Source organism: Phyllobates terribilis, unplaced genomic scaffold (assembly GCF_046119375.1).
Source record: "Phyllobates terribilis strain yellow unplaced genomic scaffold, ASM4611937v1 Scaffold_110__1_contigs__length_5578470, whole genome shotgun sequence".
Classification (NCBI taxonomy): Eukaryota; Metazoa; Chordata; class Amphibia; order Anura; family Dendrobatidae; genus Phyllobates; species Phyllobates terribilis.
In genome coordinates this window covers 2,381,852-2,387,851 of record NW_027362870.1, presented here as the reverse complement: position 1 = coordinate 2,387,851, position 6,000 = coordinate 2,381,852, and positions in this window count along the sequence as shown.

Sequence of the window (6,000 nt, the reverse complement as noted above, 5' to 3'; positions counted from 1 at the left end):
CCGGAGCGTGACCCTGAGCTCTCCTTCTGTCCTTTCTCTGGCCGTCCCCACTATTGATCCACCCAGGTCCAGCTCCCTCGGGCCTTCTGTTGGGAGACCCTTGGCCTTGGGTTCCCTGACCCTCCACGTGGTATGCCTTCGTGGTGGATATGGTGGGTGGCCGTGGCAGACGCTGCCCACGGCCTCCGGTCTCTGGCTGGGGTGTGTTTTTGCCCCCACCAGCTTGGGTTCCGGTACCCTGATGCCGACTCTTCACCCGTGGATTGGATTTGGGTTCTTAGAGTCCTTTCTTCTGTTTCCCCCTCTGGGTCTCTCTTTCTTCTCCTCTCTCACTCTGGCTCAGGCTGCTCTGCTCCTCTGCTTCTTACTTCTCTGCAAAGACTGACTGACTGACCCTGTTCTTTGATGGTGCCCACCTTATATACACCCTCTATGTGTGAGCTCAGGTGACCAGCACCCAATGAGCTCCTATCTTTACCCAGGCTGCTCCCCCTATCTGCCCCTACACTACTTGGGATGTACCACCCCCCTCCCACTCCAGCCAGGAACAGACTCGGTCGTACCTGCACATTTCTAAGTGGGAGTACCGTCGGTCTGCTCCTCGGAAATGGGATGTGTGTAGTGCATGCAGCCTACCGAGCTCAGATCCACACTCCATCCTTACCCGGGAGTGGAATATCACACCTCTGGGTTGAGGTGCAATACCCCTGTAGCAGCCGAATCCTCAGGGTGCTACATTCCCCCCTGGTAAATCACAGCACGTCCTCGGGCTGTAAGACATAAAACAACACCAAAACATACAAATTTTTGCATAACATATAAAACATATAAAACAATATATATATATATATCAATATAAAACATTCTCGTCGCCTCTGGCTCCTCCTCCGGTCACTGTGCAACGTGTGACCGGGTAAAGTGCGACAGTCTCTCTGGAAAACTGGTTTTCCTATAAAACCGGTAGGGGGCGCTTTAGGACGCGCAACTATATACAGGGGATATGGTCGCTCTCAGTCATCGGCCAGGTATTAGGGAGGGATGACCGCTCTCAGTCCTCGGTCAGTGGGATTAAGGGAAATACGGGTAACAGTTCACACATGCTGGTCCCAACGGGGACTATATCAGTAACAGTTTCAGTTTCAGTTTACTGTGCCCCGACGGGCAACTATATACAGCTTCTGCTTCGCTGTCCTTAGCGACGGCGTCCTCCTGCTCTTGCTTTTTTGGTTACCTTTGGCTCTAGTTTCAGACCCGTCCGGGTCCTCTTGTTCTTCCTCCTCACACCGCAGCTCTTCCTCCGTCAGGCGATGCACATGGAGGGCGTAGGGACCTTTGGCACACTTGTGCCGGGTGAAGGTGACCTCGTCCCCGATGTAAAGGTCACGACCTCTGTGTCCCTCCGGTAGGTGGGATTCAACGTCTCTCCTGGTTACGAAGACATCGCCTACGGTGTGGTGGTCTCGGATGAAGCCCCACCCATGCTGCAGGTTAAACTTTATCACAGTCCCGGTGGTGAGGGGACTATGCGCTGCACGGGGGTCTCTCCTGGCCCGGCTCTTCTGCTCCGCGCTCCTTATTTGAGCTTGCTGTTCCCGGACCCGCCTCTCTCTCCGCTCCCTCTCGAAGTCCTCGAGCTGTTGGCGGCAGCACTCAGCACGCTCCGCTGCAGCTGCCCGAGTTTCTTGAGTGAACCCCATGAGATCTTCTCCGGTGGGGTCCCACTCAAACTGCGCTTCCGCTAGCGGGGGCGAGATCCTCTTTATGGGCTTTGGAGCCGGGATGAGGGGTTCATCCAGGGGTCTTGCCCTCTTTTGGAGCTCTTGTTCGTAGTACTCCCTGGGCCAGACAAAGGGCTGCCCGTCCGGCCATGTGTGTTGGGCGAACAGATCTTCTCCCAGATGCGGCACTTTAGGTTTTATGGGCGCGGTGGTGGTGGCGGCGCCCAGGTTGCCCAGGCCTTGCGGCCAGGCCTGGGGCACCTGGAAAGTGAAGGGCACCGTAAGGACGGCGGCGCCCTGGGCTACTTGGCCCTGCGACCAGGCCGGGGGCTCCGCGAAGGTAGGGGGCGCTGTTGGTATTGCGGCGCCCGGGGGTACTAGGCCTTGCGACCAGGCTGGTGGTACTTCCTGCTTGGTCACGCTCGGGGTCGAGGCGTGTGACGTCACAGGGGTCGCGGCTCCCGTTTGAGGCCTAGTCTGCGGCGGTGACGTTGCAGCGACGGGCACGGCAGGATAGACTTCGGGCTCTGCGACGGGGAGCTGGGGCAGGTACGCGGTTTCCCGGTTTGGGGTATAGACGTCCCCTTTACCTGCCTCCACTCGTTCGGCTCCCTTCTCGGCGCCGTCTCCGGCCTTCAGTCCTCCCGCGCCATCCTCAGAGGCGGTCTGTCTCCTCGTCTCGGGTGGCGTGCTCCGCTGACAGGTCTCGGTCTGCTGGGCCATCTCACGGCTCCACTCCGCCAACGTCTCTCGCTGCACCCGGGCCATCCTCCTTGCGAGGCCCTCCAGAGCGGTCTGTGCACACTCCCGGTCTCGGGGGAGCTGTGCTAGGACCTCCACTAGTCCTAGTGGGGTCGTTGTTTCCAGCAGGCTCCTGACCAACGGGTCGGTGCTGCTCTGCTCTCTTACAGTCGTCTCCAGCAGGCTCCTGGCCAGCGGGCCGGTGCTGCTCTGCTCTCCCTCCTCGGTTTCTAGCAGGCTCCTGGCCAACGGGCCGGTGCTGCTCTGCTTTCTCGCCATCTCCGGGTAAGCTCCTCCGATACTCTTCTCCAGGCTTCTTGCCTCCGGGTGCGCTCGCTCCAGACTGCTCCAGGCGGCACCCATCTTTGTTCTCTCCTTTCGTCTCCTCCCCCTTCGAGGGCGGTCCCGGGGCCACTTGGTGACTGTCAGCTCCAGGGGCAGTTCTTTCACGCTGACAGACACCTCTAGCATCACAGTCTCTGTTGGTGGGGGCGGTTTCCACTTTTGGCGCCATCTTCGGTCCTGGCCCACGATGGGAGGTGGCCTCTCGCCACCCTCTGGCACGCCCATAATGGCGTCCGCTCTTCCAAGGCGGGAAACCTTTGGAAATGGCGGGAATCGCTTCGCAGTGGCGGGAAACTCTGCAGATGGCGGGAAAACGCTGTTAATGGCGGACAACCGGCTGGAATCGACTTGTGATGGAGTCCGATGGCGGGGACCCTCCGGAACCGGCAGGAGACTTCTTTTTGAGGTAAACTCGCACTTTTCTTCAGGCACGCAGTACCCGGTTGTTGTGGGCACGTAATCCTGCCGACTACGCCAAAGTTGACGCGCCCCCTGGGCCATATTCTTTTAGGGGGAATATCCGGAGCCGGATCAGATGGGAGTTGTAGTCTTCCGAGTGGCTGTGACCCGGTCCGTGCCCAGGGTGTCAAACTGAGTTGTATGTGGCAGTCCTACAGATGTTATTAAGTTCTTTATTGTCGACTACGCCACCCGTTGTATTGCGGTCACTATGGCCGCCGCTGCAGCAGGGTCCGCTGAGGCTGATGGTGTAGGTGCAGTTTGTGATGGTATAACCCCCAACGGGTGGGGTATAGCCTCAGGGGGTCAGGTGCAGAGGATGGGGGTTGTGGTGGTGCAGCATAGGTGTTAAATGAAGACAGAGTCGGGTTGTGCAGTTTAGGGTGTTTACTCACTGCTGATGTTCCGGTCACTCCAGCTTCAAGTGACCTCCCGAGCCGTGCTGCATCCACCAGGTCCTGGATCCAGCCAACCCCCAAGCGAGTCCGGAGCGTGACCCTGAGCTCTCCTTCTGTCCTTTCTCTGGCCGTCCCCACTATTGATCCACCCAGGTCCAGCTCCCTCGGGCCTTCTGTTGGGAGACCCTTGGCCTTGGGTTCCCTGACCCTCCACGTGGTATGCCTTCGTGGTGGATATGGTGGGTGGCCGTGGCAGACGCTGCCCACGGCCTCCGGTCTCTGGCTGGGGTGTGTTTTTGCCCCCACCAGCTTGGGTTCCGGTACCCTGATGCCGACTCTTCACCCGTGGATTGGATTTGGGTTCTTAGAGTCCTTTCTTCTGTTTCCCCCTCTGGGTCTCTCTTTCTTCTCCTCTCTCACTCTGGCTCAGGCTGCTCTGCTCCTCTGCTTCTTACTTCTCTGCAAAGACTGACTGACTGACTGACTGACCCTGTTCTTTGATGGTGCCCACCTTATATACACCCTCTATGTGTGAGCTCAGGTGACCAGCACCCAATGAGCTCCTATCTTTACCCAGGCTGCTCCCCCTATCTGCCCCTACACTACTTGGGATGTACCACCCCCCTCCCACTCCAGCCAGGAACAGACTCGGTCGTACCTGCACATTTCTAAGTGGGAGTACCGTCGGTCTGCTCCTCGGAAATGGGATGTGTGTAGTGCATGCAGCCTACCGAGCTCAGATCCACACTCCATCCTTACCCGGGAGTGGAATATCACACCTCTGGGTTGAGGTGCAATACCCCTGTAGCAGCCGAATCCTCAGGGTGCTACATATGCAGGGACGCGCGCACGCGGCGTTCATTACCTGAACCGCCGCGACACACGTCCCAGTGAAGCAGCTGAAGCTGCGCGTCTCCCTTCCCCGGCCGGCGTACGACGTCATCGTCATGCGCCTGCAGTGAAGGAGGCGCGCAACTCAGCCGCCGGAGAAGGAGGACACCGCACGGGAGAGCAGGAAGGTAAGAGGTGTCTGTGTGTGTGTCTGTGTGTATATGAGTGGATGCAGAATGGGATGGGCCCCTGGCTGGACACACAAGGGGGGGCCCGGCTAGACACACAAGGGGGGACCCTGGCTGGACACACAAGGGGGAGCCCTGGCTGGACACACAAGGGGGAACCCTGGCTGGACACACAAGGGGGAGCCCTGGCTGGACACACAAGGAGAAGCCCTGGCTGGACACACAAGGGGGAGCCCTGACTGGACACACAAGGGGGAGCCCTGGCTGGACACACAAGGGGGGAGCTGGATGGACACACAAGGGGGAACCCTGGCTGGACCCACAAGGGGAAGCCCTGACTGGACACACAAGAGGGAACCCTGGCTGGACACACAAGAGGGAACCCTGGCTGGACACACAAGGTGGGGAGCCTGGCTGGACACATGGGAAAGGGTGGGCAGGATGGCTATATGGTGGGGCAGGCTGGACATATGGAGGCCAGGATGGATATGTGAGGGGGATGGATATATGGGGGGCCGGATATATGGGGGGCGGGGCAGGCTGGACACATGATTGCCAGGATGGATATGTGGGGGGCAGGCTGGACACATGGGGGGCTAGGATAGGTATGTGGGGGGGCAGGCTCGATACACGTGGGCTAGGATAAATATATGGAGGGGCCACGCTGGACATATGGGGGCCAGTATGGATATATGGGGGGGTGTCAGGATGGATATATGCAGGGGGGAAGGGCAGGATGGATATATGAGGGGGCAGGCTGGACACATGGAGGCCAGGATGGATATATGGGGGGCAGGCTGGAAACATGGAGGCCAGGATGGATATATTGGGGGGGGGCAGGCTGGACACATGGAGGCCAGGATGGATATGTAGGGGGGGCATGCTGGACACATGGAGGCCAGGATGGATATATGGGGGGGCAGGCTTGACACATGGGGCTTTAGGACAGATATATGGGAGGGGGCAGGCTGGACACATGGAGGCCAGGACAGATATATGGGGGGGCAAGCTGGAAACATGGAGGCCAGGATGGATATGTGGGGGGGCAGGATGGACACATGGAGGCCAGGATGGATATATGGGGGGAACAGGAGGGCCACATGGGGGACTAGGATGGGTATATGGGAGGGGGCAGGCTCGATACACGTGGGCTAGGATAAATATATGGAGGGGTCACACTGGACATATGGGGGCCAGAAGGGATATATGGGGGGTGTCAGGATGGATATATGCAGGGAAGGGGGGGCCAGGATGGATATATGGGGGTGCCAGGCTGAACAAGGGACTTAATTACTGTTTGGTGCCAGATTGAGGAACATA